Source organism: Panicum virgatum, chromosome 3N (genome assembly GCF_016808335.1).
Source record: "Panicum virgatum strain AP13 chromosome 3N, P.virgatum_v5, whole genome shotgun sequence".
Classification (NCBI taxonomy): Eukaryota; Viridiplantae; Streptophyta; class Magnoliopsida; order Poales; family Poaceae; genus Panicum; species Panicum virgatum.
This window is the reverse complement of record NC_053147.1, coordinates 37,475,142-37,486,803: the sequence shown is the minus strand read 5'-3', so window position 1 is coordinate 37,486,803 and position 11,662 is coordinate 37,475,142. Positions and strand designations below refer to the sequence as shown.

Genomic DNA, 11,662 nt, shown 5'->3' with positions numbered 1-11,662 from the left:
CTGCCGTGTGTACCGACCGAATAACCGGCCTGTTTTCACGTGCGTGTATGCATATGGCCTGGCATGGCTCGCTCGCGGCGCGCGTGAGGCCGGCCTCGTCGTCGTCCTCCGTCGCGCGCGCGTGATCCTGGCGCGCGGCTGCTTTATGCATCGATCGGCGCTCTCGTCGGCTTAGGCACGCAACAGCCACACCACCACACGTTAGCTACTAGGGTACAACTGCAGGCTTTGCCACGAGTAGCGTGGGTATACCCCCTGCGTGCTGGTCGTTGTCTTTTCCATTAGATTGATAGATGTTGCTGCTGCATATGGCGCATGCCATGCACTGGCCGGGCAGTCTCTAGAGTACTTATTTATGGAGTTGCCAACTGCTTGCAGTATGTAACAAGTAAGAAGATAGTGATCACAAACATGGTCTATTGATTACACAGCGAGATAATATAATGGCACTACATGAAGTGCTCAAGAAGTATTAGTGCCCATTATTCTAATATAATAGTTTTTTCTTTTGCCAAAGTCTAACTGTAGTGTTAATATATATAGCGAGATGGCCATATATATAGTAATTACATGGTGAAACGATGAATACACGCAATGATTAATAAGTCGGCGGTGAAGCCAAAATGCTTGTTATTCATAATACTTATTCAAAGTTGGATGAGGAAATAAATTATACAAAAGCTTTGATTGTTGAACATATCTACAATTCTATTCAAACATAACATTAATTGTTTACTTACAAGTTCACTAGGAGTCCATATAATCATCAAAAGCTTGGATAGCAAGGTTAAAATGTAATTATTATAGATAAATCAGCAATTAGTGATAAGGCGATAGGAGAGAGATGCATAAGGTAGATTTATATGAGGGCAAAGGTTGCAGGTAAAAATTCTACGAAACACATTAATTTTGTTCAAAAGCTGCAGGGCTTATGAGTTTTGACCATGTGGGTATAGTTTCGTGGTCATCTCCCTTACTTTCTATACCTCTGATGGCTTTTTGTGTATGATGTAAAATCGAACCAACCAAAGATGACGATTTTTCAAACCACGTAATAAGATCATCTTGTAACGCCCCAAGTACCGACCTACCTAGAGGTTACTACTAAAGACATTAAATTACACTAAGTATAGAAATTCTAGTAAATTTTGGCACAGTCTCCTCTATAAATTGTAACATTCGCGGGCACACAAGTCATATAATAGCAAGATGATATAGCTAAACAGTATTAAGAACTCCACATCGACCAACAAGACCGAGCGAACTTAAACGACATCCAAACGACCACATCCTTAATTTCAAAAGAAATATCGAGTCTAGAGATTTATTTTAATGAATGGCAAGGTGTGTGCATTTTCATAGTGAAGTGGCTACTCCCATCCCATGCAAACTTGATCAGCGAGTACCTAAAAGCCAAATAAACACAAGAGTGAGTAAAAATACTCAGCAAGCACAACTTAGAACCAGAAGAATGACTGCAATTATAAGAACAATGGAAAATCCACCAATGAACAGTAGTTTCTGTCTGAAACGGATGTCACCTGAAACTTTCTTTGCATTTACCGGTAAAGCTGAATAAGTGGAGCCAACACTTATTCACAGGAACCTGAACATAAGAACCATATTGCACAACCGGTGTTTATACAAACCTCTGGCACATGAATGATATGAAAGGCAACACATGAATCTTGAACATTTGGCAGAACCAGAAAATTATGACAAGATTCTTAAAGGAATTGACATATAAAATAAAGATATTGAATAAACGTCGCCCAAGGGTAGCAAGAAAGCCACAAACATAATTGCACATCAAGAGGTTCGTCATTGCACTTGCCTTAACCTTGTCGGGAATCCGGCGCCACATGCTCGCCACTAGAATTTATCAAACCTGTGGAATAAACCACCCTTAAGAACTATTTCATATCGATCGAAAGCCTATATACTCGAAGAATTTCCGAACTAAAAGCCTAAACCATTAACTCGCAATTTCAGAAAATTCGACTAATTCTCTGAGTTACTCCCTGTTTGGCCCATAACTTTTGATTCTTTTATTCAAATGCAGAAAATAAATACATCTTGAACGTCTATATAAAGTTTCCTACAACTTTCGTTACAGCGCTCAGGTGAGCATCTAAATAAGTTGAAATTATCTAATCAATTTCTGCGCACAGATTTTCCAAATAGAACAGCAACACAGTTTTGATGATATCTCCTCAACCGCTAATCCAAATTGAACGAAACCAGTTTTGTTGGAAAGATAATGAGGAAACCTACAACTTTTGCATTATTGAGATGTTGAAATTTTGGGCCAATTGGTATCAGATTTAATGATAAGATTTCTGCATGAACTGAACAGGCCAACAATCTTAAATTACAAATTGATTCATCCTAAATCCATACACGTGATCCAGGAGACTAATTGAGGATTACCTTAACCCAGAAATCAAGGTTTGTAAAGGGATTTGTTGGATCTTGCAAGGCCCAAATCTTTTCTCCTCTCTGATTCTCCTTCTTGCTGCTAACTTCCCTGTCCTAACCCTAGCGTAGATACAATTGGAGATTAATCCAGCAGTCTAGGGTAAACGAACAGGAGCCAAGATCATGCACACCCAGCGGATGTAAACCCACACAGGTGCTAGCAACATGGAGGGAAACGACAGGTAAAACTCACCCTGCTGGTTGGAGCGGCTGCAATGGCCAACCAGGAGTAGAGCAGCAGCTTGCAGGGACAGAAACTGAGGGCGGCGGCGCTCCGGAGGTGACAGCAGGATGGAAGAGGAGATGATGCTAGGGACGATAGGAGCAGAGAAGGCGGCGGCACACCGATAGGGGTCGGGCACGAGAAGCTGTCGAGAGAGATTAAACAGAAACCTAATGCGTATCCAACGGCCTGGATTCATCGGCTCACCACGGATTACCCCGTTATCCAAAATTGGCATATGAGTAGTGAAACGGATTCGCTTCGGCGAGCTCTACGCAACCATGGTTTCTAATCATTCATCCGACCAATGATTCACAAAGTCAATTTTTTGGTCAACACCCTAAATTAAAAAATATCTAAATAATTGAGATATTACACATCTATCCTTTTGCGTAGTCGTGACATTATCTCGTAGTGCTACTCACGTACCACTCCAACAAAAACGATTAGTAGAAAAATCCCAAATTTTTCAGGCGTAGGTCAAAAAGATAACCCGCTCCTACAAAGGGAGCGAGGCTACTGTAGCAACTGATCCTGTCCTCAGAAAAGCATTTTTAGGGGCAGGTGACGCCATCACCCACCCCGTAAAATGGCGCACAATTTTAGGGTCAGGTGGGGTAACCCGTCCATGAAAATATCATTTAGAGGCGGGTCACCCCTCACCTGCCCCCTAAAATACCTGATAAAAGTAGCAGGTCACCCTTCTTCCTCCTTCTCCTTGTGATAGCCATTGTTTTCTTGTGTGAGGTGCTACCCAAAATTCCAAAAAAAAGTAAAAAGGAAGCGAAGATTTTAAGCTTGATTTCCTACGAGTTGGTGGCTGTAGGAGGTAAGTTGATGCTAATCCTATATTTTTTCTATGCTTTTTGGATTGTTTTAATGCTCAAATAGAGCTCTCTTTGTCTAGCTAGATATAAATCTCCATGGTGTATATTTGTCATTTAGGGCTCCATTTGCCTTAAAATTTTGGATAAAGTTATGTTATTTTGGTAGGAGAACAAGATTATGAAATTATTTGAGCTCAGTCCCTATATTTTAGGCTCATTACTAAGTAAATAATTTTCTAGATCCATGGAGGAGAGAGCTGAAGAATTTTTTTTCTATATTTACACAAATGCAAGATAGATTTCCCCCCTAAGATTATCTTAGTGTTACAAAAATTGATTGGGGTTTGATTTTTTTATTTAGTACATGTTAAATCTAAATTTCCAAGATATTACTCTTCATTAAGGATAGATTCATATGTGCATATTATTTTTGCCTTTAATTAATACTTTTTTAATTTTTCTGTGGATTCATTAATTGCATATTCGGCCCGAAAGCCACGAGGCGTACCTCCATGAGCACAAACTTCTAAATATGGTCGCTCCATCTCATTATGCATAAAGTGATCAATGTAAGGGGTAAATATTTTCACAAAGCACAAAAATTAGCAATGGATCCTAAATACACTATTCTTCGTGAATGGGATAATCTAGAGCATCGTACCGCCCCAAGTAGCGGTCATAGGGAATATAGGAGAAAATATGTATTAAATGTGAACTTTAATGATGCTCCACAATGAAATATATATATATCTATTCTACACCCTAGGTATAGATACACCCAACTAATTACTGAACAAATTTTCAATAATAACCGTTGTGCGTGCATACTAAACATCATTTTACTGATGATTCAGTAATTCAGTAACTTGGTTCAGTAATTTCTTGTCAGTTCGGTTAGTAATTTGACTGTTAGGTGTAGAATAAACGCTACAACTAAGGTGTAGAATATCATTACCATTGTGGATCTCTCTGTTTTAATCTAGCCCTCCTATCTAATGTTTATTTATATTCTAGCCCTTGGTTTTTAAAGTTTAGCCCCTACAAGTTCAGTTTCTTCGCAAATAATCCGCTGAAACCTTGTTTTAGCCGTATCTTCTTCATTTTAGCTCCGTTTTGAGCAATTCTTATGCTGACACAATCATCTTTGGATAAACTTTGGTTCTAGATGTTTGATTTAAGCCTCTGAATTTTTTTGTGTACTGTTTCGTGTTTCCTAGTTTGATGTTTGTTTTTGCTTGTGTGATAGCATAGACGACATGACGTTAAAGGAAGATCAAGAGCAGCAATTTGAGGAAGAACAACAATGACGTTAAAGGAAGATTAAGAGCAGCAATTTGAGGAAGAACAACAACGGTTTGACGAGGAAGGAAAGTGGCCTTCTCCCCCTGCATATTCTGTTTTATCACAATAATAGCATGATAATTCACTTTATTTTATTTTTATTGCATAAACATGATGGGATACCTATTAAGGATTTACCTAGTCTTTTATCCCCAAGCCTATGAAACATTGGATTTAATTTATCTGTTGGGTAGAAATGCTTAGCTGCCTACATTGGGATGGTGTTATCATGAACTTTTGAGAAATTTTAATCATGACTTTATTTATTTGCTACATCTTGTTAATTACAAGATCAACTTTGTTTAATTGGAACATGGAGAACCACCCAAGAAAACAGTTCAACCACAATTGTCACATGGCTCTGACCTTAACTGAATAATTAGACTTATGGTAGACTGATGGCCTTACCAAAAGGGCAAGGACCGGGTCGGTGTTGGGGTATAGCTGGGTCCTCTTAGGGTAGTAGCCTTCGCTTAGTTGCTGACCATTAGGGAGGGTCATGGCCTACTTGAAACTCTAGTGGGCCATTAGTTATCTATGTATCTTTGTAAAGGCTTCGAAGTGGATCCCTCGCCACTCACCAAGGGAAGTGTTTAAGGGTTTTGCACACTCGGGTGAGATGGAGAACACGAATTGTGGGTAAATAAATCATGTGTACAACCTCTGCAGAGTGTAAACTGATATATCAGTCGTGCTCATAGTTAGGAGCGGCTTGGACCCTCACATGATAATTGAACTTAAAGAGTTAAATTATTTGTGGTTCTTTGGTTTTGGTAAAATGTTGGTTTCTATATGCTTAATTGGGTTGGTATATATAAATTTACACCTAGTAAATAGATGCTCCTAATAAAATATGATCAACTTAAAATGCTAACCGCTTTAAGCCCTTACCCTCTCTTTGATGGCCTTGCATTTCTTTTTTCCCCACTTGCTGAGTACCAACCATATAAGTACTCACTCTTGCCTACACTGCTTTTCAAAAAAGAATGTGAAAGTGGATCGCTTCAGCAACTTCGAGGAGTTCTAAGCATGCTCTCACCAATTAAGTGCCTTTGGAAGAAGTCGTCGTTGCAGAGCTCATTTAGGTTATTAGTGGAACGAATGACTAAAGACCTTTGTGTCTAACTATCGGAGTGTAATAATATGATTGAATCATTTGTTTACGCTTTGAACATTGTCTTGATATTTACATATTTCATCAACATATATGAGTAAACGGATCCTGACGCACATATGCTATGCATTCGGTTTTGTCTTCGAAATTGGGTGTGACGACAGCTATCATATTAGAAATTAGAAAATGCAATAGACATCCAGACGGCAAGGCTGCAATTTAATGCAAACTACAAATTGATGATTCTATACAAACCCATATATGTTAATTTTTCCCTTCTTTTAATTCTGCATAGTCTTTTCATATATAAGACATCGATTGGAGTGTAATCAACAAGTTACTCCTACAATGTTCGTTCTCAACTTATATAGACAAGTAAAGCACTAGTTTTTACATTGTGTTGAACCTTTGTATCTTTCTTCTTCTGAAAAGACTTAGTTATCTTTCTGTGACTTAATATTATTGTGTTGTCCGTAGAGATGTTTGCTTTGGTAAGAGATGACACTTTTTTTTCACTCCTCTTGTTCTCTCAACTCCAAATCGTACGTTTCGCTGATGTGATAAATCTCAGAGACATTTCTCGTTACTAATAACGAAGCCATAATTGAAACTGTCACCATCGGTTGTGCAATACATGGGTGTAATCTGTTCTGGTGGCTATCTAAACCGTTTTAATAGTAGGAATAACATGCCAAATAAAAAGGAACAAAAAGGAGCCCCACTTGAGAAATAAAAAGACAACACCTGAAAGCAATCTGCACATAAAGAGACGATTTGCGTATCAGCCAATCAAGATTTCATTGGAACAAGCAAGAAAAATGGTGAAAATGATCAAGGCTGACTTACCATACTGATCGATCCAAACATGTCACAATCCCATGACCGGCGTCATAAAGAAATGCAGATGATAAGATGCTTATGCATAAGTAAACCAACATACCCATACCTAGTTTACTTTTGTACTCTGAGCTTAAAAAATCCTAATACAAATGAATAAACAAGATTAGAAAGATAGAGTGTAGACATGCTAACCTTGCTGTGATGTTATTATATGTTATGCACAAGGGTAATGTGTGACGATTTGTGTATTATTACTTGCATACCGCTAGAAAAACTAGTCTTTGTACCGGGCGGGAACCCCCGGATAGTACCGGTTCCCCGCCCGGTACGGCCCGATCGGTACTAAGTGCACCGTCACTTAGTACAAATCACGACGCCTGGTACTAAACAATAAATTTAGTACTGATCGGTAACACCAACAGGTACTAAACTGTTTGCCACACAACGGCGCTTGGTGCGGCAGTTTAGTACCAGTTGGTGTTACCGACCGGTACTAAGTTTTTTTATATTTTTTGTTTGATTAGGTTTCTATTCTTTTTATTTTTTAGTTTCAATTAATTTGTATTTATATTTGTGGCCGTTTGCGTATTTGTATTCATATCTAGCATCCGTATTCATATCTAGCATAGCAAAGACTAGATATATTATATTTATATACACTTGAAATATTACAATTACTTCTAATACATAATAACGCACCTGGAATTCAAAAATATTTTTTCCATGCACATAATTTTGGTGTGATATATTTGTAAACAATACTAGTTGTCATCTTCATCGCTCTTGATTGGATCAACTCGACCCACGCTTATCCTAGTATCCGCATAAAATTCTCCGTTTGGATTTATGACATCATCTGGATTTATGTAGGAATCCACAGATTGATTCTTGAATTGCTTTGATTATTTTTGGTTTGACGAGGGGCTCTTTCAGTGTCCAAATCTATCAAGTGCAAACACCAATATTTTCAATTAATACCTATATGGAATCAAATATGAGAAATTGTTATTAATGTTATACGTACATTGAATGCTTGTTGTGTCATCCTCTTTATAGTGCTGCAAAAAAGTGCATGTACTCACATACATAGTAGCCACATAGATTGTTTCCTTGCTTTTATCTCAAACACTATATATAGATGGGTTATGAAATATTCATGGTGTTTAAAGAAATGACAATAGATGTGCAATATGTATTCATGCTGGCTTGTCAAGATGGAAATCAAGATCGCACGGTGTTGACGTGACTCCTATGTGTCTTTTGATGAAGCGAGTCCATGCCGTTTGCATGATGTTTGTGAGGTGTTGATAGTTTTCTTTTGGCTTCGTCAAAGAGTCAAACACCACAACTTGGGCCTGATCGATCTCGATACAGAGCAAGATCCAAATAGAGGCTGTTGAAACACATACATATATAAGAAATGTTGGATATATAATTATTGTCAAATTGAAGTGATTGAAAAAAGTCAAAGGACTCCACTACTATAAAAATTGATTAACAGAGACCTTTTTTTGGAGCTCTGTGGTAGGCATAGAAAATAACCGCCTCTGTCATTTCCTTTTAACAGAGGTGGTTCAAAACACTGCCTCAGAAAATTGATTGACAGAGGCGGTCGTTGTTATGACGACCACCTCTGTAAATACTCCTATTTTCATAGGCGGTTGAGTAACAGAAGTCCATAGAAAACCAAGCCCTTAGTAAAGCCCAACCCGACCCGGTAGATGCTTCCAAATATATAAACTGGACTAGGGTTTTTTCTTCCTCACTATCTCCCTCTATCTCTGCCCGGCGCCCCGACCCTCACCCTCCCTGCTCCTCCCCTCACCTCTCCTCCCTCTGTCACTAAAATGGCGCGGCGCAGTGGCGCTCGAAGCGGCTGCCGGGGCTAGCGGCCGCAGGCGGCGGTCGGGGCGGCGGCGGCTCCGGAGCGATCGGTCGGCGTGGCAGGGTAGCGGCGGTCGGCGTTGTCTCCGGGGTAGTTGGTCGGCTAGGTGGCCCTAGGGCTACGGCCGGGGCGGTGGAGGCGGCCCCGAGCGGCGGAGGTGGCGCGCGACCGGCGGACAGGCGGCGGTCGGTGGACGTGCTCAGATGGGCTTTGGCTGGCCCGGGTCATGTTTTTTTTTTAAAATTCATTAACTGAGGCGGGCACACAATCGCCTCAGAAAATAGGTCATTTTCTGTGACCTTTGCTTTGAGGTGTCTGCAAAAACTACCTCTGTTAATCGGTTTTGCCCGCCTCTGTTAAGTTTTGTGTAGTAGTGCTCACTGGAAGTTGTACGACAACAGAATGAATGTACAAGTGTGTTGCTTATCCAATGCCATGAATATGTTATTCTCAGTCCGATTTGGCCATTTCCTTACACTGTGCTCATGTATAACATCCGGGTCCATGAAGGTGATGTTGTAGATCCCACTTTTTCGGCATTCTTTCACCTTCATCCTACATGATTAAAAATAAAAGTAGGGGATGAGAAAGCATAGACTTAGTAGAACTAGAGTATAGAAATGAGATATGAAACACTTACATAGTAAATGCACTGAGCAGGAACTAGTCTAGGGCGTCTTGATGGTATAGAAACCAAAGATTTTCAAATTCGATCCATACGTCATCAAGCGCCCAATGGAAATGCCTATCTTTGATTCGAGCTACAAACATTACATTCTCCTCTACAGATGATTTCATGTACCATTGATGCAACTAACGCATTCTCGTTGGTAGCATGCGAAGCAACTCTCTAGCCACATAAGAGGTTGCCCCAGTACAAATTGTTTTCTACCTAACCTGGGTGAATCGGGACTTGTTCATCCCCTCGGAGTTGACCTTTTGAGAGGCTAGTTTCCGCTACAAACTCAGTAGTAGCTTCATCCTATTTTGAAAGCACCTCGAGCGGGGGTACCGTTTGATTGGGCTGTTCTCCGAGCTAGGGAATTTATTATCTTTGGTTGGACTAATGATTTGAAGTACTTCTTCACGGCCGGTGACATTGGTTGCTTCGGCTCGTGCTTTTTTGGCACGAAGTGATCTGTAACAAGCTTGCGCACACTTTCTTCCAATTCCTCCTGAGTCATGTGGTATGCTAATTTCGGTGGTGGAGGCTTCTCTTTCTTCTTAGGTGGGTTTCTCTTCAACCTAGAAGGCGGTGGTGACGGGACCCAAGCCTTTGTTTTTTGCTTCTTCATCTTAGGAGGTAGTGATGTCGGGACCCAAGGCGATGGACCAACTCTAGGCTCCCTTGCATCATTCAGTGACGGTGGCACGCTGGGGCCCCTTGGTGCGGCCGGTGACCATGGAGCCAGATTGGGATCTCTTTCTTCGGTGACCTCAGAACCATATTGGGATCCCTTTCTGCGGCCGGTGTCCTTGGAGGCGGGCTATGATCCCTTTGTGATGCCAGTGACCTCAGAGCCGATGCTGCAGACTATGTGGTTCCTTGCGGAAATCTTATGTAGCGGTTTTTGAACAGATTCAAGTGTGGAGGGTCTGTCCTAGTTCCTTTTCTCCATTGCCTCCAGGGATCTCGAGGTCGAGGTCTTCCCATCCTTTCTCAACTAGGTCAACCCCATTACCCTAGAATATCCTTCAAGAATCTGCATGCCATGAATTATCCTGCCTTGGATAGGTACTTCAGCAGTACTGTGCACGACCAATTTGATCTTTTCCTCTACTGATAAAGAAGCTCGCAGGGGGTCCTCATGATGATGTCGTCCATGGGGTAATGTTGTGGCTTGTCCACAACCCCTTCAGTTTGACCTCCGGCTAGGTGCTCCGTGGAAGCGACGCTGCTACGGCGTTGGGAGCCGGGGCTCCTCTCCAAATGAGCAGTTGATCTGGCTTCTTGTTGTTGCTACTGGTTAGGTGTCATTGCACCTTCAATCGAAGCCACCCGTTCTTCTAGGGCATGCATCTTCTCTTCCTATTTAGCCTTCCTTCTGAAGCCATGCTTCCATGGAACTACGCCCATGCCTCGCACACGTCCTATGTGTTCCAGTGTCCCGGAGCTTATGTCACCTCGTCTTTCTCTCTGTTCGACTTGAAACTACCTTCGGATACTACCTTTAATGCCACATCGAGCATGTTGGCTGCTTCTCTTATAGCGTCGCTAGTGACAAACAAGCCATCTTCCATTTTTCAATGTGTCTCCATGAGCGTGGAAGAAATATTTTGCTCACAGCGGTCAATTGAAAGTCACTGGTATGATTCCTCTTGCAATGAGGTCATTTTCCATCTTCTGCCGTTTCGAAATTGTCGACGCATAACCTCCTTGCCCAAGATGATGGAAGTGCTTCTTTTTTTCATTTTCTTTGGCTAGTGCTGTTTTCTTCTCGCTGTCCTTGGACAATTTGTACTGCACTAATGCATCCCAATAAGTACATTGCTTCTTGAAGTTTTTCTCAAAGTGTGGCACAAGGCCCTTCTTTATGAAGTCTTTATTAAAGTTATTCTTGAACATTAGGAAAGAAATAGCCATCTTCTTCATGAACCAATCCTTAAATACTTCTCCTTTGTCCTCTAGGAAACTGAAGTGTCGTTTCACATCTGCCCATAACATTTCCTTCTCCGTGTCAGGGGCGATGTCAGCATCATTGTTAATTCTTTCGCTTTTCTTCCATAGCTTGAAGCTAATGGGGATGTTCTCTCTGACATAACATCCGCACTGATTGACCACTATCGTCTTAATCCCCTTGAGGGACTTTGGTTCACCATCCGGGTGCAACGAGGTGATTGTGGTATGCCCCTCCATCTATTTCTTCGAGCCTCATTTATGTTTTGTCTTTTCGTTCAAGAAGCCTGGAAATATCTGAATGATATCGGTGATGGCGATGCTGATCATCTGGAAG

The 11,662-nt window shown here is 41.1% G+C and overlaps 1 long non-coding RNA gene across 2 annotated transcripts; it reads right to left on the bottom strand.

Annotated features, from left to right (window-relative positions):
- Nucleotides 1-1,136: 1,136 nt before the first annotated feature.
- On the bottom strand, nucleotides 1,137-2,891 carry LOC120665880. Of its 2 annotated transcripts, XR_005671412.1 has the most exons (4): nucleotides 2,672-2,891; nucleotides 2,431-2,538; nucleotides 1,542-1,888; nucleotides 1,137-1,406 (listed from the first exon to the last, which is right to left on the bottom strand). It is a non-coding gene; the product is annotated as an uncharacterized LOC120665880 (long non-coding RNA). The 2 variants fall into 2 exon arrangements; XR_005671411.1 differs by having other exon boundaries at nucleotides 1,137-1,888; nucleotides 2,672-2,857.
- Between the last annotated feature and the right edge of the window lie 8,771 nt (nucleotides 2,892-11,662).